This window comes from Cimex lectularius, unplaced genomic scaffold (genome assembly GCF_000648675.2).
Source record: "Cimex lectularius strain Harlan isolate CLEC.00 unplaced genomic scaffold, Clec_2.1 scaffold173, whole genome shotgun sequence".
Lineage (NCBI taxonomy): Eukaryota > Metazoa > Arthropoda > Insecta > Hemiptera > Cimicidae > Cimex > Cimex lectularius.
Genome location: NW_019392800.1, coordinates 498848 through 524979, shown reverse-complemented (window position 1 = coordinate 524979; position 26132 = coordinate 498848). Strand labels below are relative to the sequence as shown.

The 26132-nt window shown below is 37.2% G+C and overlaps 1 protein-coding gene and 1 non-coding gene across 2 annotated transcripts in view; both read left to right on the top strand.

The window, feature by feature from the left end:
- The window catches only part of LOC106666671 (carbohydrate sulfotransferase 11), a 98910-nt gene that overhangs the window by 11243 nt on the left and 61535 nt on the right, over window positions 1-26132 (top strand). The gene's annotated exons all lie outside the window — the stretch shown is intronic.
- Trnan-guu lies at window positions 9351-9424 on the top strand. Its single transcript has one exon. It is a non-coding gene; the product is annotated as a tRNA-Asn (tRNA).

The following is a 26132-nucleotide window of genomic DNA, read 5'->3' as shown; positions in this document are numbered from 1 at the left end:
TTCACTCACATTCATACCAATAAATACATTCAGTCTCACTGCTAGAGACACAAAAATTGTTACTATATACAATAAAACAACCCTCTCCCTTCCAAGAATCGGAACAGTGAACCCAGATACCCTCTGTTCAAGCACGATTCTCATATTGAGTGGCAATCCTACACGCTCTCTATATAGAACCAAGGAACGGCACTCTTCAATGAGGTTAATAATAGGGTCACCTATCGTCAGTGCTCTTGATCCGTGACTCAAAAGAATAAAAATATACGTATGACTTAAATATTTTCCATTTAAAATAATATAATTTCTTTTTTCATGTTTTGCTTCCAACAAATATTGAAGATCATTTATCACATTTATGATATATATACATATACATGTTTTAATTTATACTTTTTTTAAAGCATAGCATACAAGTAATTTGTATGTTATAAATTGAACAAAACACAAAATTTTCTGTTTGTAGTAGTATAAAACCTTTAGATCTTTTTTATTGACATCCTCCCTTAAATAAAATTTGTAACGACTTTCAAGGAAAGTAGACTTGTTTTTTGGGCCTGTTTAGACTGATATTTTACATCGATGTTTGTTAGGGTTTAATTAAGCCTTTCACGGTAAAGCCTTTATCACAGTGAAGGATGGCTTATTTCATCTTATTATGATTATGATAGCAGCTTTAGCAAACCACTGGTAATATATCGAATAACAATTTAATCCATTATCATACTTGCTTAAGTCACTTATTTATGAGAGTTTCGTTTTTAAATTTATAATTAACTTTTGTACACGTACATCAGGAAATACATGTATACCTTTCGTACGTGTTGCGAATTTTTGAATTTTTGTTTGTTACGATATTTTCATTTAATTGAAGTAACTGAAATTTTAGTACTAATAAATAATTTTTGCCATAAAGACTGACGCCAATCGTCCTAAGACATCTGACGTCAATGAGAAAACGTGTTGTTCATTTATTACAAGATATTAATTTATCTGGTTAATTCTATAATTTTTTTAAAATTATTTGTCAGTTAAAAACTGGATTTCTTTGTGGCAAGGATCCGTCTGGATTCTATATTTTTAACTAATATATCAACGATTCTCCAGTTTTAGAAATTTTAAATTCTACCCCAGTCTTCAGAATTACATACCATTTCTTGCCCTATTGCTTGTTGATCAGTATGTTCGACGACCGAAGGTGTTCAAGATTCCGCCTTTCTTGGCAAGATGCATACTGGCATTCACTTAATTCATTGGTTCATTTATAAAATCCGCCGTTTTGGTCTTGATACGGTAGAAATCACATTTAATATCTAGAAATGTGCCTATTATTTCTTTTATTTCAAATTGGTAGTGAAAAAGCAAAAGGAGAAATTGTGTTGCTGATGAAGCAAATTAAAGAATTCTCTAGATAATATTTGGTCAGCTTAAATGCCAATATAAAAAAAAAAATATTTTCTAACCTTACGACTCAATTTTCAGTGTTCATCAACTAAATCCAAATCCAAAGGCCGGCAGTTTAAGCTGGCAGATTATGGAGTGGATAGACTGAGGAACTCAAATTGCTTAATTCCATATAATATAAAACGTCTTCTAACAACTTAATCGAAACCGGCCTTCAGTTCTACAAAAAAGATTTTATAGTATATGAAAGTTTCTAAAAAGTCGTAATTAGATAGCAAAATTGTTCATCAAATTCAATATTAAAAATTAATTTTAGTACTCCATCTTATTGAAGATGTTGTTGAGTGTGGCACCCGTTCTTGCTGAGGAACTCCATAATGGTGTTTTTTATAAATAAATATAAGCCTTTAGATTCAGCAGGTTTATTTACATGGGATGCTTTTCAATTATTTTATAATCATCTTCAGCCCCTTAACCCACAGCCTTGTTATTTATAATTAATTAAGGTTTTTAGTTGAGATAAAAAAGTCAGTGGCACGAGCGGGATTCGAACCCACGATCTTCGGCTTGATACGCCGCTGCTCTACAACTTGAGCTATCATGACCTCGATCCACTCGGACATCAACTTCCCATCTCAACCGCACCTTTTGAATTTTCCCTCCTTTTTGCCATTTTGAAAATGTCGTGTAATCGGATTGGATTCTCGACGACAAATGAAATGGCCACGGAGAGCTTTAGTGAAGTATACTTCATTTAAATTCATTAAATTCACTAATTTCCTGGTCCGCTAGACCAATTAATATATCAAAATTAATTAAGTAATCACCTTAATTAATATTATAATATAATATTATATCAATATTAATATCATATAATAAATTAAATCACCTTAATTAATTGTAAAATATTAATTGGTCAAGCGGACCACGAAATTAGTGAACTTGTTATTTATATTTTTTTTTTCATTTAACACTACTTATCAAACTGATACAAAGTGATATAACACTACTTATCAAAATTGATAAGTAGTCTTATATTAAAAAAATATAAATAACAAGGCTGTGAGTTAAGGGGCTGAAGATGATTATAAAATAATTGAAAAGCTTCCCATGTAAATAAACGTGCTGGAACTAAAGGCTTATATTTATTTATAAAAACTCCATCTTATTGCTATTTAAAACTATAAAACTTAATTTCGATAATTGACCACTTTGATTTAGGTTGCTTAATTTAGGCTACATAACAAAAATTACAAACTTTTGATCAGATAATTGCACGATTATAACATATAACATACATGATTATAAAATTAATTATTAATGATGGCTGGATCTTATCAGGGTGTCCCGTGAACAGACGGCAATATTTCAGGAGATTGATTATCTTACATGTCAAAATGGACAACAAAAAAAACTGCACATTAAGCAGTATTAACAGAAAATCCATATTTTTTTAATGGTCTAATTGACCAAATTATTTATTTCAATTAATTATTCTTTTTATGTAAGGTCTTGGTTGAGATGAAAAGATGTCCGAGTGGATCGAAGTGACGATAGCTCAAGTGGGAGAGCAGCGGCGTGTTTAGCCGAAGATCGTGGGTTCGAATCCCGCTCGTGACACTAACTTTTTCATCTCACCAAGACCTTACATTAATTGAATTAACAGAAAAATTTCATCAGAATTTATAAATGGACTACATCAGTTATTGAGTTTATTAATAATTTATTATATAATCGTGACTACTCCACCCTGCTAGCTCACCCCGGGCCGCTTCGCCGCCACCTTTTTTTCATTGCCCACTCATCCCCTTGCGAAAAAGCTAGCAGACGGTAGCAGCCGGGGGCGGCCCGGTGGTTGGCGTTGAGCATCCGCTAGTTTTATATTATCATTTTTTTTCTAAATAAGTCAAAACAGCAACTCCAAATAAATAAGCTCAAAAACTTCCGCTCCTCTCGATATTTGGTAGACTTGCTACAAAAATAACTTGTTCACTATGCCGCTTCGCCGAAAACAATAATTGCTATGCATTTTTCTTTTCATTTTCATTTTATTAATCTACCATATGATTTTGATGAGAAAGCAAATTCAATTGTTACTGCCAAGCTTTGGACCTATTTTAAAGTCGTCATGAGGGCAAAACAATCTTAAATACAAAGTATTCGGATTGACGTTATTAAGGACATAATTAAGGTTTTCATAGACGATTTTAAATTTCAAGTGAAGACCGACTCAGTCGCAACATTTCCAAGGACTGTAATAGTATTACTGTAAACAACAATATATTATATATATTACAGGACATAAACCATTCGGGTTTCAATTAATTAATCTTTAATTAAGGTTTTGGTTGAGATAAAAAAGTTGAAAAATGGCAAAAAGAAAGGAAAATTCAAAAGGTGGGGTTGAGGTAGGAAGTTGGTGTCTGAGTGGATCGAAGTCACGAAGGTCGTGGGTTCGAATCCTGTTCGTGGTACTGCCTTTTTTATCTCAAAGTTTAATTAATTGAAAATAATTTATTTGGTCAATCGGACCACGAAACCTAATCAATTCATAAGCAAAATGAAGTTTACTTCACTAAAGCTCTCCGAGGCCATTTCATTTGTCGCCGAGAATCAAATAGATTATACGACTTTTAAAAAATGGCAAAAAGCAGGGGAAATTCGAAAGGTAGGTTGAAGTGAGAAGTTACTGTCACGAGCGGGATTTGAACTCACGACCTTCGGCTAAATACGCCGCTGCTCTACCGGTTGAGCTATCGTGACTTCGATCCACTCAGACACTAACTTCCCACCTCAACCCAACCTTTCGAATTTTCCCTCCTTTTTGCATTAAATAAACTGTAATATCCCTTATTCCAATTATTCATAAATATTTTATTTTAAAAGCTTTTCCCCTTGTACCGACTCCCAAGATAAGACATTACCAACACCCTTCACTCCCACCATTGCTAATTCCCTCCTAGACCTCCCACCATGGTATATAATACGAATGATTGTAATATTTGACGAGTCTGTTTCCCGTAAGCCCTCCACTCCTGTAGCTATTAAATTCTTAATACAGAAGTTAACTTTTTCCTCTGCCCGTGTAAGTTTACTTCTACCCCAGTCTCCACCCCATAATCCTGACGTTGGTTATCACAAAACATTAATAAATGAAAGATGTTAATTGGTCAATCGGACCACGAAAGCTAATGGATTTAAAAAGTTAAATGAAGTATTACTTCACTAAAGCTCTCCGTGGGCATTTCATTAGTCGGCGAGAATCAAATCCTGATTACACGACATTTGAAAATTAGCAAAAAGGAGGGAAAATTCGAAAGGTGATAGGTTGAGATAGGGAGTTGGTGTCCCAGTCGATCGAAGTCACGACAGCTGACGTGGTTAGAGCAGCGGCGTATTGGGCCAAAGGTCGTGGGTTCGAATCCCGCTCGTGCCATTGACTTTTTTATCTCAACTAAAAACCTTAATTAATTGTAATATAACATAATAATAATTTGCTTCTTCAGTAAAGTAAACATTAATTGCCTTTATTGTTCTGTCATTGTTTTTTATCTCAACCAAAACCTTAAGTTAAGATTAATTAATTGAAAAGAATTAATTTGGTCAATCGGACCACGAAACCTTACAGATTCGGGTTACTTTTAATTTAGTTGAATTCTGCGTCACACTGAAGTGCACGTAAAATGAAACACGCAACAAGCAACAGACATTTTCAGCTGGCATAAAGCATCGATGATTCCCCAAACTGTATTAGCCACTATTGATAGAACATATAGAGATGCTTTTAATAACGATCGTGCATTTACTGAGAAAATTTTTAAACTGGGTGGTATCTTTTGACAGGTTTGTAAGTATTAAAAAAAAGGAGGCAGAAGATAAATTTATGAAGATAGTTTAAAAATAGTTTGCTATGGAATAGCTTTCAGTAATTCCAATTGCCCAAGATTATGCGTGCGGACGGAGATTCCACTGAATTCTCAGATTGGCTATTAGATAATAGAATAATAGCATAAATACACTTGAAATAACCAAGAAAATGTTATGCGATAATTTAATTGAAAAGTTTTTGCCATCAGATTTATCAGTGGAAGAAATGAGTCATAGAGTTTTATTATCAGCCAGAAATGATGAAGTGAAAAAAATCACTTATCATTATTGCGAAACGATATTTACACATGGACAATTATATGTAGCCCTGTCGAGGTGTACGGCAAAGATGGACATTAAAATAGAATCGTGTTGTTAGGTGTATCGACCACTTTTCTACTCACGAATACTCTGGATCACGGTATGTTCTTGATGAGAAAGCAAATTCAATCTTTACTGCCTAACTTTCGACCTATTTTACGACCACCATCAGGGTTAAACAATCTCAAATATGTTTACAGATTGACATGATTAAGTTTTTCACAGACGATTTTAAATTTCTGCTGAAGAACGACTCAGTTCCAACATTGCCAAGGACTGTAACAGTACTGTTATTGACAGTAACATTGTTGACAGCAATGCTGTTACAGTGTTTATTGTCGTTTAAAAGAAAGAAAGGAAGAAAAAAATTTGTGGTCGAGTTTGGCGAATAGCAGTAATTGCAAGTCAGCACGGTCTTGACGGTCGAGACTTCATCCAATAAGTTCTGAATCAGCAGGTCTCACCCCCAAAATACAACCCTCATGTACGGCCCCTAGTTTTCAACCGATTGCTATGTAAGTTTAGTACGACGCGCTGTATTACATTCTCTTTTTGTCAATGAAAGTATCTTACTATTTACTGTGCTTAATAAACGGATAAAATATAAGTAAGGACAGTTAAAAATTAGTTGAGTGATATACATGCTGTAGATCAACTTGTCGTTATAATGAAAAATAAAAAGATTTTGTGAATTTTTCTTCATCCATGCACCTTTGGTTTTCTTCTATATCAACTCTTGTGCACCGAGTTTGATTGCACGGACCTCAGATTGGAATACACTGTTCTTTTTAAACGGCCCGGCTGAATTTCTCTTGAACCAATGACTATAAAAAAAAATACGTGTTTAATATTTTTTAGTCTCGTTTCAAATTCGTACCTTTTTTTGGAGAAAAATTATACAGGAACCTTCAGGCCCAGTTCAACTTCAAAATTTCAAAGCTTATCCTAGACATCCTGACAGATAATTTCAAAGGATTTTTTACGCTAAAAACATTGGTGCAATCGAATTTTAAATTGGTCAAAAAATGACAAAGTTTATGGCAAAAAGTCTGAAGAAAAAAAACAAACAGTCATTTGGTTTGCTCATTGGTCACATTTGATGTTCGAACTGCCTGCCTTGCTTAAAGATGCAAAAATTCGCTCTTTTTATCCACTCTTTCATCGGTGCTCAAAGCGATAGAATCTGGGGAGATGGATTGGCTAGCATTTTCTATCCTTTGCCGCAATTCTTCAACTTAGGTTGTTGGATTATGATTGGCGTAGACACTGTTTTTTAAAAGTCCCCACGGAAAATAGTCTAAGTGAAGTTAAATTGATCTGACCGAAGAGGTCAACAGATCGAGCCGTTGTTGCAGTCGAACATCATCTAAAGGAGTTGGTAAAACCTCCGTCAAAAAATTGAGGAACACCATTTAAATTATTTACGAAATAAGGCCCAATTTATTTCCGTGCTCCTCACCCAACGTTGATCTTTGAATGATGATGACAACAGTACGAAATTCTCGGATTTTCCTCTGCCCACGTTCAAAAATTCCAACGGTTTAGTATGCCATTAGAGGCGAACTTGGATTTATCAGTCCATAGGATGTATGGAAGAAGTTTTCTTCAGCCTCCCAAATCGACATTTGTACAAGGAACGTTAGACGCCTGTCATAATCAAAGTCCAAAGCTCCTGGACGAGATGAGAGCGATACGGCTTAAAATTGTAAGTCCGGAGTACATCTCTAATTTTATTTTTTTTTAAAACCTAATACCCTTCCATCATTACCGAGAGAGGAATTTGAATTTTCGCGAACATAGAGGAAAATATTCAGCTCTTCGTCGAAATTACGCTGCCGGTTTCTTTGTGATGGAACAGCGACTGGTCCGTATGTCCTCATATTACGAGCAACACGAATAAACGTTTTGTGGTTCATTCTGGGTGATCAGGAAATTTTTGGGGGTTCAACACGACTGCAGGACGTACAGTACCACCACTAAGCAATAAAGCAGTCGAACATACAACTCGCTGTTGATCGGAAAAAATGTGCTCTTCGGTCCATTTTGAATGAAATACTGAATGTAACCAATTGGAATTATTGTTGAATTTATTTACTTTCAGGAATTAAGATTTGCTCTCATAATGAGAGTTTGGCAAACAATGACAGAACAATAAAGGCAATTAATGTTTACTTTACTGAAGAAGCTAATTATTATTATTATAGTATATTACAATTAATTAAGGTTTTAAGTTGAGATAAAAACGTCAATGGCACGAGCGGGATTCGAACCCACGATCTTCGGCTTGATACGCCGCTGCTCTACCACTTGAGCTATCGTGACCTCGNAAGTATATTTGATAGCATCATTGGTTCAAGAGAAACTCAGCTGGACAATAAGGGCACCCTGTCCACCTAGGTAGTTGGAATTCAAGTGGATTTACTAGAGTGTAATTTGGCTCCGTAACTCCTACAACTTCCTGTTTCATCTCTGATCCATCAATATACCATACCAGATTAGGGCACCTTCCTGAAACTTGGGGTTGCCTTTCTTCAAACTTGACTTCCTCCCATTTTGTCAGGTCCCGTTGTAACTTTCTCTGCAGAATTTTGTGATGGCTTCTGATCTGGTTTTTATTCTGTTGTATCTCAGACGTCGAAGGCTTCCTATTGTATACAGGAATGGGGTTTGGTATCCAAATACTTGATCTTATAATGCTGGGCCTAGGGTGTTCAACGACTGTTAACATCACGTCGTGCTCATGACAGGGATTCAGCGGTTGCGATCATGCACATGGACGTTACATGTGCATCGAACCGATAGGCCGTTACAAAGGGAGCCCGAGGGCGGAAATGAGGTTGGGCACGGAAAAAGGAGGGTGCGTCATTCAGCGCAAAACCATTTCGCCACTGGCGAATTAATTATATCTTCCATCGATCCGGAATTTTTTTCACAGGCCCAATGGGTTCTCACAACCCCGCTTGGTTTATTCTTCTCTAAAATTAAATGTCTTTTCCACCTTGTGAGATCGAAGAACCCCATTGGTAAACGGGATATTACGCCCGTTTGTCGATAACCATCTGTTGGCTAATTAAAAGAAAATCGACTTTTCCCATTGCTTTTCGTGCAAACAATGCTTTTCATGCTAAGAAACAGTGCTTTTCCTCTGAGAATATAAGAGTGTTTAAACAATTCGCTAAAAATTATAACCAGCTGGAAATGAACAATATATAATATTAATTCACTACTTTCATGGTCCACTTGACCAATTAATACATGACAATTAATTAAGGTTTTTAGTTGAGATGAAAAAAAGTTAATGGCACGAGAGGGATTCGAACCCACGACCTTCGGCTAGATACGGCTAGATTTGAAAAATGAAAAAAGGAGGGAAAACTCAAAAGGTGGGGTTGAGATGGGGAGTTGATGTCCGAGTGGATCGAGGTCACGATGGCTCGGGTGGTAGAGCAGCGGCGTATCTAGCCGAAGGTCGTGGGTTCGAATCCCTCTCGTGCCATTAACTTTTTTTTCATCTCAACTAAAAACCTTAATTCAAATATATAATATTTTTCAATTAATTAATCTTTATGTAAGGTATTGGTCGAAATGAAAAGTTAGTGACACGAGCGGGATTCGAACCCACGACCAATACGCCGCTGCTCTAACCACTTGAGTCATCGTGACTGCGATCCACTCGGACACCAACTCCCCATCTCAACCTACCTTTCGAATTTTTAGAAGTAGATTGAGATGGGGAGTTGGTGTCCGAGTGGGTCGCAGTCACGATGACTCAAGTGGTTAGAGCAGCGGCGTGTTGAGCCGTAGGTCGTGAGTTCGAATCCCGCTCGTGACACTAACTTTTACATTTCAGCCAATACCGTACATAAAGATTAATTAATTGAAAGAAGTTATTTGGTCAATCGGACCTCGAAATATAATGAATATATAATATTTAAACTACCTCATTCTTGTCCGCTCCTCACGTCTTCAACAAATTTTGAAACACGTCACTAAGAAACACAGATAAGTACATGTAATATAAATAATTTTAAATTTAATTTTATAAATAAGACATATAATGTGATGGAAAAGTCAATAAAGCATCTATATTATATGTAATCCAATAGTGGTTCATGTAGAAAATAAATGAATAAATGCAAAAAAATGCAAGATGAAAACAAAATTGAAAACAGTTTCAACGCGTAGTTGGACGCAAAGCAGATACATGTGGCCATTACAGGAAATACGCTTTCAAAACCTACTCGGAGAGGGTTCGTCTCGTCGACCCACCCTTTCGGATTCAAAACAGTCAGGCGATACTGACAGCACCGTCTGTCATATCCCATTGCCAAGAAAGAAACGACCTGTCGACTCGGTTTTCCTCTCCGTAAACGCTCGGTCAGAACCGCTTCGTGTGTCATAGCCCTAAGACTCTCCGGGCCATCGATGTCATAGCCATCGATTGACCCGATCCACGGACGCTGTCATGTTTTCTTTACTATATGTAGTCACTACTTAAAGTATCAGTATGTCAGTATTTACAGAACCAAGAAAATCTTTCTTAAACTAAGAACTTTAGAAACTCGTTAACATTTATATTCTATGTGATGTTGATTTTGTTTGCTTAAAATTAAAATGCAAAAACATAAATTTCATAGAATTTTCAATTCTCTTTCCATTAGTGTAATCAAATTTACAGTGGGACTCTTAGACTTTATAGAATAAAGTTGTAAAAGACGTAGGTAACGTGAAAAGTGTTCAACACAGGCTAATCCATTGGTCACCAAGCTGGGCACCATGGTATGCTAGCCATGCACTTGACTCCACACACTGGGCCAATACATGGGCCAGCTCTTCGCGTAAGATTGGGCCAGCATGGCCTCAATGTCCGTATGCTTACTTTTCTTGTGCCGTGATGGACATCGAGGTCGAGAAAATCGCTGATGAAGGTTTGAGTTTGGCCAGGGTGTAAAATTTCTATTTACACGTTATTGAAAACAGGGTTGGAAACAACAAACAATGGCCGACCAATGTTGACCAAGTGCTTGGGCATGACACCTATCTACTGCGCACATTGTTCTTGCATATTGGCCTACTTTGATGTGTCTAGTGGCCAATATGCTACAGGCTATCCCCTGTGTACAGTGCACCAACTGAGTAATAATAATAAGAAAAACAACAACGCAACACATGAGGAACATATGAAGATCTGAACCACATCCTCAGGATCTGGATTTAATACAACCAACATCGGCGGGACTTTTACAGGCCCCTCACCAACGAGTACGCGAATTTTTACTCGGTTTTAGCGTTTTTTTTTTTAAATTTATTCGATTGATCTTAAAAAGTTATTTAATTATATGTAAGAAATATACAGTCCTCTCGGAAAATCTTCCACAATTTTAATTCGAATTATATTAGGCAGCTAACTTCCAGATTAAAATAAGTACTGACAGCATTTGTTTACAACTTTCGAATTAGACTTATTTTGTAGAAAAACATTCCTCCATACAACGTTGTAAAATATGACATGGTTTCTTCAAGTTAAGCTGAGAAAATAGTGAGGCAAGTGAAAAATTGTATTGAAATGTTGCGTTTACCCTCCCCCTATCATTACCTCTTTCTTCACCATTACAATCGTACAGGTCCTTCTCTATCATCACACACACACACACACACACACACACACACCTGAAGATGGCGAGCTGCAGAAACGTGTCTGAAAGACCAAACCGGCAAGGATACGCAGGCCGAAATAATCTAAACGACCAAACTATGTTACAAATATTGCTTTGCATTACTTTTTCGTATTTTTATTCATGAGACGATGTCAGGAAGGTGTTTGAATAATTCTTCCCTCCTACTCCCTCCGTTTCTTTTACTTACTAAATTTTTGTGATTCCTTCAAAAGCTAAAAGGTTGCTCCTTATTCCATGCAAAATCACTGTCATCTGATACCTATCACCGGTGAGTGTGCATAGGTTAGGTGAGGATTTGGTTAGGAACAGTTTAGGTTAGGTGGGGTTAGGGTTATTCATGTTTTAATGGTATTTTTTCTGTGAAGCGAAGAATATGAGAGTGCGAAGTTTTGTATATCGTTTGGTGCCTGCTGTTTTGACGATATCGGGTGTTCAGTATATTATCTATTGAATTATCGGTGAAAACTTACCCTTCTTATGATAAAATACATCCTCGTATTGAGGATAAAAACATCACAACGTTGGAATTTACGGCAGATAAATCGTTTTTGAAAACTGCCGAGGGAAAGTGAACGCGCGTCGGAAATTATAAATCAAGCCGATTGATTCTCCACGGAAGATCGATCGTGTGGATGCTATGGGAAAAGTACGGAACGCATTGCTGCGACGTCGTGGTCAGACCCGTTATCGCCGTGGAAAAAGGTAGCAATCAGGTAGATAGAAGCAAAAAGGTAGATAAACCGGTAGCAAGTCTTGTCAAATGGAAGAAGGAGAGGACTTAGCTAGTCTAATAACGGGTTGTCTTTCCACGCAATGTCCGTCCTCTCAAACTGGGCGACGCGTTGTTTATATATTTGCCCGAAGCAATCAAATCGAGAGTTGTGTCTTTTCTGCATGAAGGTGCGTCATCAGGATTCAAATTGAAAATATGCCAACCTTCTCTACTAGCTGCAGATAATTACAGCAACACATAATTCAGCCAAAAATTTTTAATACTATAAAGATATTGTGAACGTCCGAAACGCCGATCAAAATTTCGGCCGAACCACCAACGCTAAACCCTTTTGGGACAGAGAAAACCAGCGATCGTTTTAACTTCTGCTGCTACGATGACCTTATTTCACACCGAGAACGACAAATCAGTTTGTAGTTAAAGGATCTATTCCTTAACTGTCTCAATTTAATGAGAAATATACGAAATTACGACAAAGCAATGGCAGTTGCCTCTTTTCTGCCACAAGGAAAGAAATTCCTAGAGTTGTACCTTACAGTTGTAAAATACGAGGACAGATTCACAGATTCATATCGGATTTGCTGCCAAGTGTGGGTGAAGTTAGGCCATACGTTCAATTATAGTTTACTCCTCCAAAGCTGTGAATGTGCGTTCAGTACACCTAGAAAATACAAAACTAGGCCGCGCAGTTTTGGCAGCCCTTTTGGCTAAAAAAAACCTTATTCTGGAGCATACTTGTCTGCAGCTGAAACAACGCAAGTCGAAAGTTTTAACTTAAACTTGTGTTTTATCGATAGTGTACCGATTTATATGCGTAGATTTAACAAATCATCAACAGAAGAAATTGGTCGATTCCTCAGGAGAACCGCCAGGTCATCGACACATCGTTGTGTACGATCGACAATGAGATGCTAAGTTAATTTCTGTTTTAAATCCCCATTGTGATGCCATATTGTACCCACTGATCTATCCCTGTGGTACCATAACGGCATTAGAAAACAAAATCGTCGTGAACCACTAACAATGTTTACTTACTATCACCTGTTATTCGCAATCCGTTTTCTCACCTTCATAAATAATATTGTTGTATGATTCTGACTATACAATGGAGCCTCAACAGGCCGCTAGTATAGATTAAGCCGTCATTGTGATTCCATGTTGTGCCCACTGATCTATCCCTATAGGGAGCCAGGATGGGACTCCAAAATGGCCCATACCGACATGAGAAAACAACACGTTTGTGAACTACTAACAATGTTACAGTTTGCTTGTTAGCGATTTGCTATTTGCAATCCGTTTTCCCATAAATCATATCGTTCTATGATTCTGACTGTAGAACAGGGCTATTGCCCCAACAAGCCACTACTTTGTTATAATTTTATACAGATATATATAAAAAGAGGAATAGATTTGTTTTATTACATATACATTATTTCAATAAATAACATGGACTTACAAACCAAGACTAAAAGACTAAAAAAATATAGACTTTTTAAAAATGCTCATCACATCGAACGCAGCAGAAGCGCCGGGGGAAAAAAGTACATCTGAGGATTGTGTAAGGGTAAAAGAAGGGAACGGGGACGTGAAAAATGTAGCATACGTTATGAGGTCACAAACATGTCCTTCCAGAAGTTAATATAGTACGGTGAAGAAGGAGACTCGGTGCAATAAATATTACAGTGTTCCAGTTAAATTCATCTCCTGCGAGTAATAAGAGTGAGCTCCATGACAGGCGAGTCTGTGTCGCCCTTAATACAATCCCAGTCTAGTTTTCATAGATTCAACACAAAGATTACATCGCCCGTGCTTGAACGGTATTTCGATTGAAATAAATTGGGATCGAGACGTATAAAATTTTAAATCCCGACTGTTCTGGGGAACTTTTATTTTTATTACTCACTCGAGAGATATTTTCTGGAGGGCCAGAATGTATTTCTTTTTATTTATTTATTTAGACCAACTGGTGATAAATAACAATCCAGGCAAGAAACAATTTTTCAACATCAGATCTAAAAGTGATAAATATTGTAGTTACGGCAAATGAACAGTTTTATAAATGGGGAAAGTACCAACTGGTAGATCCAAAATTAGACAGGGAGTAGTTTAATTTAGAAGATTTTTTTTAGTTTTTCACTCAATTTTGTCTTCTTAATATCTGTTTATGAGGTACCTAGGCCACAATTTCTTTAGGCTGCGGGCAGGGTTTGATCGAATGATCGAATGATAGTTTATCAAGAAATCGGTTTGTGTTGATAGGATTTTTATGAAATTTACATTAACTCGTAACAACAAAGGGAATATTTAAAGCTTTTCGTGTAGTTTCAGTTGAACGCTTTGAACTAACCTGCTCAAAAATTAATAGGGATATTGCCAATTTACGTTCCCCGGGCGTTTTTGTTTTATTTTTATTATAAATTGCATTAAAATTTACTAGAAATTATTATGTTTTTGCTGAAGGACAAAATAAAAGGTTTTAATTCCATAATTGTGTTTATTGGACTTTAACTTTAGTAGAATAACTTTTTTAAACAATTAATACCGTGTATAATGTCCTCTCTTTGCTAAAACCTCTGGCACCTGTTTGGCAAACTGCTAATAAAGTGGTCACTAATTTCATCAGGAATTTCACTCCATGGATGTTGTAACGTTGCACTCAATTTTTGCAGGTGAACTGGCTGCGGATGGTGATCGAAAAGCCATCAATGCAACGCATCCCACATGTGATTAATGGGATTGAGTCTGGAGACAATGGGGGATGGGTCAGATGGGAAATTCCGAGGTTTTCTAAACATTGATGAACAATTCTGCCTCCAATGTCATCCAGAAATTGAAAATCCCTGCCAATGAAATCCCTGTTTGCAGGGATTTATTCCTTGATAATTTCTTGGCCATAACGGACTGCGGTGAGGTTGCCTTCAAAAATATGGAGTCCAGTTCGTCCTCCAGTGTAAATCCCAGCCCCTTCCATTACACCGCCTCCTCCAAACTGCACTGAAGGGACCACGAACTGGGGAATTGTACGCATCCTTTTCTCGGTAGACTCTTCGGCGCCTGCTCTCACTATACAGACAGAAACGTGACTCATTAGTAAACATAACGGCATTCCAATTGGTGTTCTTTTCTAGGCGCTCGCTGCTCCATCTTTTCCTGAGTTGCTGGTGTCCTGCTGTTGCTGCAGGTCGTCTCAAAGGGGCATACGATGTGGGGCCAACTTCGCACACACGAATAGTTAGTTGTTGATAAATGCCGAAACATCCTGTACTCCATTTAGGATCTGGCGGGGACTTTTGGTTTCCGCATACTCGGTCGTCCTTAAAAGGACAATGCGGATCTTTAACGTCCGCACCTGGCACATAGGCCTTATCGGACGTTTTGATTCTCAAGATGAGAGCTGACGCACCTCCGCATACGACAGAAGTGTTTACTGCCGCAGCATTTGTGTAGAGGCCGCCCAGCCCCGAGGGGCCAAGACAAACCCCGCTCTCCGCTTGCCCATTCCGAGTGGTCGGGTCCGCATTAAGCAGCAGCAGCAAGCAGAGTATTGAGGCTTCCCCAGCGTAGAAACTTCCGGATCCGCTCCGTGTACATTATATACTCGAGTAGGCGCAACTGCAGCAAGAGTTCGCAGGAACGGTATAGGTTGTTTGTTGCACTTCACCGTTCCCCATCCACCTACGTACAATTCTAGGGACTCCGTAGGCGTAGTCTCAGCGTCCTCGACGCGATACTCTTCGGTGGTCCGATCCTTCGTTTCCGCGAGGGGGTGACACCGAAAGTTATACGCACAGGCGTAGGTGGATGGCCAGCATCTGGCGGGGACTATGGAAAGGGTTCCGTCTTGCAGAAATGACAATATTTCTGTCCTCCCTTGAGGAGCCATTCACGATCGCTCCAAATGGAACTGCACCGAGCCGTATAGTTACATTTGGAGTGCCTGAAATTTGAGGGGGCATTCACGACCGCTCCACAGGCAGTCGCTCCGATCGTCATCTAGTGAATTACTTCCTCAAAATGGATGACGATCTCTTGTGCTACGCTGGTATTTGTTTATATATAAATGGCAATAAACCGAAGAGGAAATGATGTAAGAATTGGCACCTGAACAGAACCCGTAATACTCATATCGATTTGATGAAAGATCTTTCCCTTGAACCCGCTGATTGGAACGTCTTATTTATATTTACTCCAGCTTGTTACCTCCTTGATTCGAAAACAGAAGACAGTCATGAGAGAAGTCATCACTCCATATGAAAGGTTGGCAGCCTCATTACGATTTCTCGCTGCAGGGATGAACTACGAAGAACTTAAGTTCTCTACTACTATTTCTGCTTACGGGTTATCAATACCGCATCTCTCGTTGCATTTGTATCCTTTGTTTTGAAAAGGTCGACCGACGGTCGAGGGCCGAATTTCTTTTATTTATATCGTGGTAATCATTGTCCACCACTTTCCATAAACATGGTAAACTTGTATACAATTCAATCACTTCAACAATAAAATCTCGATTGGATGTCATTGCCAATAAAGAATAAACGTTTTTGACTTTTTGATAATGGACGACGGTGATGTTTGCTCAGTGACAGAAAGACGGAGACTGCGCCAAAAAAACGCGGGCTCTCCCATTCACTGACGCGCCATGCCGTCGTCGCGCCGTAGATGTTTGGAGTGGCGCGATGGCGTTTGGACCGGTCGAATATTCGGCGCAGCCCGGCACGCCAGTTCAGTTTTGCCATTGATGTGGTTTTTGGAACTGCGTCGCTCCGTTTGGACTCCTGGGAGCGATCGTGAATAACTTTAGCGTCCTCCGAGATCCACTACCAGGCCATCTATTGGCACTTCCAGGCTCTCGGAATCGGGCTAAACCAAGGAAAACCACGCACTGAGAAACGCCAACTGCCTGTACGATATCCACTCGTCGGTGACCTCGATGACCCATTCTCACAATCATATTGCGAACTTCTGGTTCAAGATTATGTCTTTCCATGGTCAAAGAAAATCTAACCGTATTAAAACAGAGAAAAGACGAGAAAGGGTGTTTACAAAATGAGTAATCTTCATGTTTACTATTTTTAAGTAAATCCGTTATTAAAAATGAGAATTTACAGTTGTTTATTTTTGGCTTGTATTTTCTATTTGGTTTTTTGCAACAAACAAGGAAATATCGGCTAATTTAATTAAAATTAATAGAATAAGTATATATTACAAATATATCTATTAATTTTTGAGCAGTTTATGTCGACCGTTGGGTTAGATTCATATGTAATGGGTCGTTTACGTAAATTCCGGTTCAACTTAAATATTCTGACATATGGGGTTAGGCTATAGATCGATGGATGAAGCTCGTAAACTAATCTGCTGTTGTAATCAAATGATGATAATTTGCCAAAGGCCCGTTCAAACGAGAAAATTTACTCTTGTCTTTCTAAGTTAGAAAGATATGTAATTCAAGTTTTGTTGTCGTACTTCTGTTCTTTTTTTTGTGCAACTATGAAACAATTGTTGCAGATTTCATACACAAAACGGAGAAATAAATAATTCAGTCAAGGAACAATCTAATCTAACTTGCAGCAATCTATAGATACTTACCTACTGACGTTTTGTTACCGCAATGCAGACGACGTACCGACTGTATAAATGAATTGATTTAGTTTAACTCCTTAAACAATTCAATAGGGAAACTTTGTTGATGTTTTCATTATAAAAACTTCACTGACCCGATGTCCAGCAGTCGCACAACCAACGCTGGCGTTTACTGAAAGGCAATGTGGGTGAAAATGGACAAGGTCTCGAGACCATCTTCCTTTTAGGCGACATGGTGTGTCCTTGGGTTGGAAAAGTGTTGAGGGCTTGAGCAATACGGCTAGTGTGGATCAAGAGGTTGGTGTTGAATTTTTGGAAGCTGGATCGGATGAGTTTGTTGAGGAGAATTTCGATTTGAAGGATTGTATGCGCTGTATGTTGCATGGCTTGGCAGAACTCCACAGTTCCACTCCGTATGTCCAACGTGGTCTTTTAAATAGTTTGACAGTCAAAACAGATTTCGGTCATCGAATTATTCGTAGTTGTCTTCTATTAAGTTTTAACTTGTTGTCTCTTAAGCCATGTGTTGGGATTCCTCGACATTCTGCTGTCTAGATAAAGTCCAAGATATCTGACGTGAATGGAAGTCGATTGTTCCTTTTAATTTATATGCAGTAGAGAACAACGTTCTTTTTTTCAATTAGTCTTACCTTTCACTTTTCGCACAATTCTTTGATGTTCGACGTTGCTTGGATACGATTCTTGTTAGAACACAAAATTGCGGTATTAACAGGTTGTAATGATGTATTGGGATGTATAAGAAAGTCATCGGTATATAGTATACAGTATGGGACCAAGAATGCTCCCCTTTGGGACGCCGAATTGTATTGGTCAAAAAGAGATTTCGGTCCTAAAAGTCATAGTAGTTGTCCAACAAGTTGTTGTCTCTTAATCTTGTGTGGGAATTCCACGTGAGAGTGATGTTTAGGTGTAGTCCTAAGTATCTGAATCGAGATCCTTGTAGTTGAAGAATAGTGGAGGGCAAGATGTTTTTTCAATGTAAATGTACGCTTGGTACATTTTTCCTCATTGTATGTTGGAGGTTGTTTGGGTTAGAAAATTGCGGTATCATTTTCATAGGCGGTAGTAGTAGTATTGGGATGTATAGGAAAGTCAGCAGTGTAACTGGTATACAGTATGGGGAATGTTCTTATCTTTTGTTTAGTGACCGTTAGTTAATGATTATTTGGAGATCGTGAGATGCGGTCTGGAGTGACGTAGGTTTAGAAAAGTATTTTCTTTATCGTTTATTTCTTTATCTTTACGTTTCGGTCTTTAATCTAAAAAATGAATTTATACAATGCTAGAAATTTTAGATTCATTCAAAGTATTTGCACTAGAATGACACATCTACACGGAAAACAAACACTTTCAGTGAGTACAAATACTTTGATTGAATCTAAAATTTCTAGCATTGTAAAAATTCATTTTTTTCACATCCTACATGTATTTGTAAAATTTAAACAATGTTTATAAATCCCGGATCCTGAAGATGATCTCAATAAAGATCGAAACGTTGGCACGATAAAGAAAATGTTTTTCTAAAACCACCAGACCGCATCTCACGATCTCCAAATAATTGTAAAGTAAATTATTGAAAAATGGTAGGCAGTGGATCTCAATTATACTTTAATATGCGTGTATATTTTTTTGTACGAACTTGCAATGTACCGGGTGGAAAATAATCCTATTAGGATATATATAGTTATTTGTAAGGAACTCAGCAATAGGCATCATACAAACTAACTCGAACTACCCTTACAGACAGAATGGCAGCTCTGAAGTACTCTACTTACAGATTAAAATCAACAGACCTCCTCAAATAAAATTAGTATTACAAACAATTTTTAAAAAATTCATTGAAGATTCTCATCACTTTCTCATCATTTACGCCATTTTTCTGAGCTATCGTTGTTAAGAAGCTTCTTGAAGTTTCAAGCTCCTTCATTATTTGTCGTCTGATGCATTCTGAAATAACTGTTCTGGTATGGAAATCTCCATTGCCTAGTTAAAAAGGTTAAAGGTTAAAAGAAGTCGGCCTGTTTATGACAAGTATGAGTCTATTGTGCGTATCCATTATTATCTAGAGCTCCTCATTAAGCTTAAAGCCAGAAACACACTTACCCGATGCTACGCCATGCGACGCCATCCGACGCTACCCGACGCCTTGCCACGTTTTGGTGGGGTGTGCACATCTATCCGACTAAGCACACGTCGCGTACAGTCCACAGCGTGTAACACAAATCAGTATCACAATCGCAACGCATCTTTTGTTCTTAATGCACTATTTTGAGCAAAACCTTGTACAGCCATGTAATAAATTGTTAGTTAAATTTCATGAGCACAACCATCTAATAAATTGTTTGTTAAACTTAATTGTTTTAAATAAAGTTTCTCCTAACCATCATAATTAAACAATGTTTATAAAAACTTATGCATTTTTGATCTCGTTTAATTTGGTTTACATTAAAATAACATGTTGTAATTAATATAACGACAAAATTACATGTACTTAGTTTGAAATAAACTACAAAAAATATGAGTGTCCTGTTCTGATGCTACCCGACATTACAAAATGGTGTAATTTTACGAGCAAAACTATGAAATAAATTGTTAATTAAATTTTATGAGCAAAACCGTGTAATAAATTGTTCCAATTTTAGTATATGTACCGCCGAAGCGAGTACAATAAATTGTTAGTTAAATTCATTATATCAAAAAATCGTATTCCGGTGTTTTGATTAATTTTCTACCAAACCATTAAAATTAATTTTTTAAATAAAAACTAATTAATTTTTAATCACAGTTAATTTGGTTTATATTAAAATAAGTATGTTGTAATTAATATAACGACAATAATACATGTAGTTTGAATAAAAATATGAGTGTCCGGTTCTTTTGTCTTCGACTGTACTCGATGCGACCCGACGAAAATCTGGACAGTGGGGATCGCACAGCGTCGGGTAGGTTAGCGTGACATAGCGTCGGGTAGATGTGCACGGGGGTAATGCAACCTTATGGAAAATCGGAGTTTGGATTTGCGTCGGGTAGCGTCGCATGGCGTAGCATCGGGTAAGTGTGTTTCTGGCTTAAGGCTTTCTCCCAGGAGTAAGAATCTCAGCCAGTATTAGGTCTTCACAACAACAGAAGACATCTTCCGTTTTTCTTCTTAATCTTGACCATATCTGTACAGGTTTTTTCTGCTGTTACGAGTCTATACATGTGTCTCCGGAGGCTGCAGTATCCATTGTGTGTACTATAATTGTAGTCCTAAAACGTTCTAGGTTTAGCAGTTGTGCGCCGGTTTTTTGATGAACTTTTTCATAGTCTCCTAGAATACAATCCATTGAACCGAGGGCTTTTTCTCATTGCCCAGTACTTTTTAATTTATCTTCTTCTTGAACATTTTCCTTCCAAAAAAAAATAATAATAATAACACTGATTATTATTAGTTTTCTCAAGAATCGCCAGTTGGCAATTGGAATCGCAAGATTCCTCTTAATCGTTCTTCGACAAGGAGTATCGGAAACCGAGGACCATTTATAACCCTTTCGGCCTCTCGGCTTATCCCCATAGGGATTCTTCTAATAGGGATATCTGAAAGGGTAAGGCCAATAATTCTTTAGTGCCACGGATCGTTGCTGGATTTCCAGAGCGTCTAATGCCCGATCAACCGTAAGACTTAATTTGGCCAGTAAATCTGCCATGACAAAAACGAAAGATGTATAAACATACGAAATATGAGTTTGTTTACAAACTAAATGCGAGTTAAAAGGTGCAGAAAGGCTACATCTTTCACTTCTTTCAATGTGCATACAAAACATGGTTTTTCACCTTTTTCATCCCGTTTTCACTGTACATGATGATATCCTAACATTTTGTTTTGTAAACGCCGACAAAATCGCACTGTTTGATAATTTGTTACCACATTAAATAATTAGCGGCTCCATTTAACGTGTACTTAATATTTCATTTGGGTTGTACACGTGTACAAGACTATTTCAACTGTGAAAGTAAACACGGAGTGTAAAATCGACACCCCTCATTAGACCGTAATCCGATCAAAAGATTGGTGCTACGTGCTAAGCATGATTACAAATATGAATCCTTGCCATTGAGATCCCGCGGGTATGGCCTCTTTATTAGGAGAGGAGGATTTGAGGGAATTCTTCGGAATGAGAGTTCTGGGATTTGATTATTTATAATGGCGGGGAGAGGTATGACAAGAAGTCCTGAAAGAGCTCTGTATCTTGTAAAACCTTTGAGGTTTTAGTCGTGTTGTGGCGATTCTAGGTCAGACTTTATGGCTTTACAAGGTACATCACCCTGTCCGCAGTTGGGAAAGGGATATTAATGAAATAAACTGAAAAGGGGTTCTTTTTACGAAGAGAGGAGATAATTATTTAATTATTCCCGATTTATTTAAATATTTAACTAAAATTTATGTGAGTTGTATGGCTACCAATTAAATAATTCTTAATTTGTACTTAAAAACTATTAATTTTAATTCTGAATAAGTGTCAGCGGGTTTCCCTCTCTCATTTTCCCCGACATTGTACCGCCAGCAAATAAAATAAAGTAAAACCGCCAATGTTAACAGTCTTAGACTTTAAGTGAAGGTCGTAAAGCGCGCCTGCCTTTCGCAACTTCAATTTAAAAACAGTCAAGATGCATATTGTGGTATTGTGATAATTATGATGTTAATAAATATTTTATTATTATAATTATAATTATTCTTTATTTAGTTTTAATACTTTTTGTTAATTTGTATTATCCTTGGACGAAAGATTCAACGGATATTTTATAATATTGGTAACATTAATAATTGGAAAACTAAACTTATATCTTAAGATATTTGTTCGTCTGGGTTTGTGACGCTGGTTCTCTGGATTCTTTTTTTTTTAACATAACAATATCATACGGGAAATCTAACTTCTGAATAAAGTGGTATAATTCTATCATGCATCTGTATGGACATTCATCCTATATTAAAGATTCATGAGGGAGTTTTCTGTGATGTTGAAACTAGGAAAGGGAAAATGTCCCCGGCATAGTCAGAGACGAGAAACTGGAAGAGAGTCAATATCTGGCCCCATCTCAAAGAGCTTTCCCCCATAACAGGGCACATCCTAAAGGATATCGCAATTTTCCTTTGGACACCTCGAACTCTCTCTCGTCTTCTTCACTTTTTCAAATATTAGTACGCACGATGCAAGAATCAAGCGTTCGGCTCTGGTCATTGAACATTTTACCTCGGACTTGTTTTCTTTGGATATTCGAACCCCGGACCTTTACCTTACGGATGAGTGCCTTAAGCGTTGCGACACCGCTCATAAAAATGTCTTTACTCCATATTTCAGTCGTTTGATTTATGTTGCTTTACATCGCTTTATATAATAAAAACATGTTAAGCCGGGAACACACTTACGCGATGCTACCCAACGACTTGTCTCGTTTTGGTAGGGAGTGCACATCTATGCGACGTCAAGCTCACGCCTCGTACAGTTGACAGCGTGTAACACAAATCAGTATCACAATCACAACGCCTCTTTTGTTCTTAATGCACTATTTTGAGGACAACCATGAAATAAATTGTTAGTTAAATTTTATGAGCAAAACCGTGTAATAAATTGTTTGTTAAATTTTATGAGCACAACCATGAAATAAATTGTTTGTTAAACTTAATTGTTTTAAATAAAGTTATTCCGGTGTTTTGATAAATTTTCTGCCTAACCATCAAAATTAAATAATTTTTATAAAAACTCATGAATTTTTGAGCTGAACGACTCGTTTAATTTGGTTTATATTAAAATAAGAATGTTGTTAATATAACGACAAAATTACACATACGTAGTTTGAAATAAACTACAAAAAATATGGGTGTCCTGTTCTGACGCTACTCGACGAAAATGGTGTAATTGTATGAGCAAAACCATGAAATAAATTGTTAGTTAAATGTTATGAGCAAAACCGAGTAATAAATTGTTAACACTTGTTATGCGATCAACCAGCCTTTAATACGATGTTCATTCGGATTCGGGTTGTGGTCTTCAAACATACAATTTTTTTATATCAACGTCCAAGCTTTCGACAAGTTTTATTGCCTTCTTCAGGGGATCTACAGAGACATGGGGACATAATCATTTAAATAGTTATAAATTACGGTAAATTGCAATAATTGTACTTACAGATACAAAGTCATAACTTAAACACATTACACATTTCACGATATGTATATATACAAACTATATACAAATATAATAAATAAATAAAAACCTCTTCTTAATAGCCTCTTACATACGCATTTTTTTCAGTAACAATTACTTAACAATTAATATTCTTTAGGTACATAAATATCACAGGCGTTTGACTAGAAAAATTGTGTTTATCACGTTATCAGGTGGGAGGTTCCCCACACTATCACCTACTGATAACAATCATTTTCCACAATTTTTAAAACAAGATCTTAATTTCTAGTACATTGGTGATTCTATGTTATCACAGCCTGTTATAATACATAAATAAATAAATTTGTATGCAAGTATTGTTACGATCTTTGGGGAGAGACCTTGTCTTTTTCTAAAAATTGTTCTAATAAATTGTTAGTTAAATTCATTATATCAAAAAATTGTATTCCAGTGTTTTGATCAATTTTCTACCAAACCATTAAGATTAATTTATTTTAAATAAAAACTAATGAATTTTTGATTTCGGTTAATTTGGTTTATATTCAAATAAGTTTGTTGTAATTAATATAGCGACAATAGTACATGTAGTTTGAATAAAAATATGAATGTCCAGTTCTTTTGTCTTTGTCTGTACTCGATACTAATCGACGAAAATCTGGGCAGTGGGGATCGCATAGCGTAAAGTAGTGTAGCGTTGCGTGACATCGAGCAGATGTGCACGGGAGTAATACAATCTTATGGAAAAATGGACTTTGGATTTGCGTCGGGTAGCGTCGCATAGGTTTGCATCGGGTAAGTGTGTTCCCGGCTTTATACTTGTTATTTGTACATTTTATACTACTTCTTTATCTCTTAGTACAAACATTCTTACATAAAATAATACATAAAATTCTTACATAGATAGGGAGGAAAATCGCTCGAATATTGCGGTTTTTGCCCTACTTTGGATTACACGCATTTGTATGATGACAGGAGTTTACAAAAGCTCTCACGATGAAATTCGCTCAAAGACAAAAAACCGGACATTAGTATTTTTTTAAATTTCAATTCACCAAAACGATAGATTAAAAATGAATTAACAATTTATTGCCTGGTTTTGTTCTTAATAACGTGAATCCTCCTTTGGCCTCGCGGACGGCTTTAATTCTCTGATGGCCTCGAGTAAATAAACGATCGGATTTCGTCTTGTGAAACAGAATCCCATTCTTCAAAATGAGCCCTTTGAAGCTGTTCAACGCTTGCTGGAGGGGGCGCACGATGTCTAACCCGTCTCCTTATCATGGCCCATAAGTTTTCCGTAGGATTCATGTCAGGAGTACGCTAGCCAATTCATTGTTGTTACCCCTACATCCTCCAAGTAATGGGTGACAACAAGAGCTACCTCAAGTATTATCATGCATTAACAGGAAGTTGTTCCCAATAAAAGGAGCGAATGGGACCACAGCTGCCAGCAGAACTACGTCAATGTACTTTAGTGCAATCAAAGATACATTCTGTATGATAATTAATTCGGTACGGACATTCGACCCCATACCATCACTATCTTTGAAAAAGCTTTGACTCATGCATGGCACTCCATAATTAACGATTAATTAATGCGAAAATTGGCCTCCTTTAGCTGTTATTTTCTTCGGAACCCATTGACGAAATGTAATAAAATGTGTTGTGTAAGGTTTTAGTTGAAATGCCTGGTGGTGTCCGAGTGGATCCATGTCACGATAGCTCAAGTGGTTAGAGCAGCAGCGTATTGAGCCGAAGGTCATGGGTTCGAATCCCCAGACACGAGCTTTTTCATTTCAACTTTCAAAACCTTACATAAAAGATCAATTAATTGAACCATAATTAAACATCAAGTAGCATTAACACAACACATTTTATTACATTTCGTCAATGGGTTCCGAAGAAAATAACGGCTAAAGGAGGCCAATTTTCCCATTAAGTAATCTTTAGGTTGTGATTGAGATAAAAAAGTCAGTGTCACGAGCGGGATTCGAACCCATGATCTTCGGCTAAATACGCCGCTGCTCTACCACTTGAGCTATCGTATCTTCGATCCACTCGGACACCAACTTCCCATCTCAACCTCACCTTTTGAATTTTCCCTCCTTTTTGTCATTTTTCAAATGTCGTGTAATCTATTTGATTCTCGGCGACAAATGAAATGGCCACGGAGAGCTTTAGTGAAATATACTTCATTTCGCTTATTACATGCTCGTGACACTGACATTTTTATCTCAACCAAAACCTTAATTAAAGATTAAATTGAAAAGAATTTATATGGTCAGTCGGACCACGAAACCTGATAGATGTAATTTCCCATTAAAATTGAGGTAGTGACGTATTTAATTTGGGGTATTT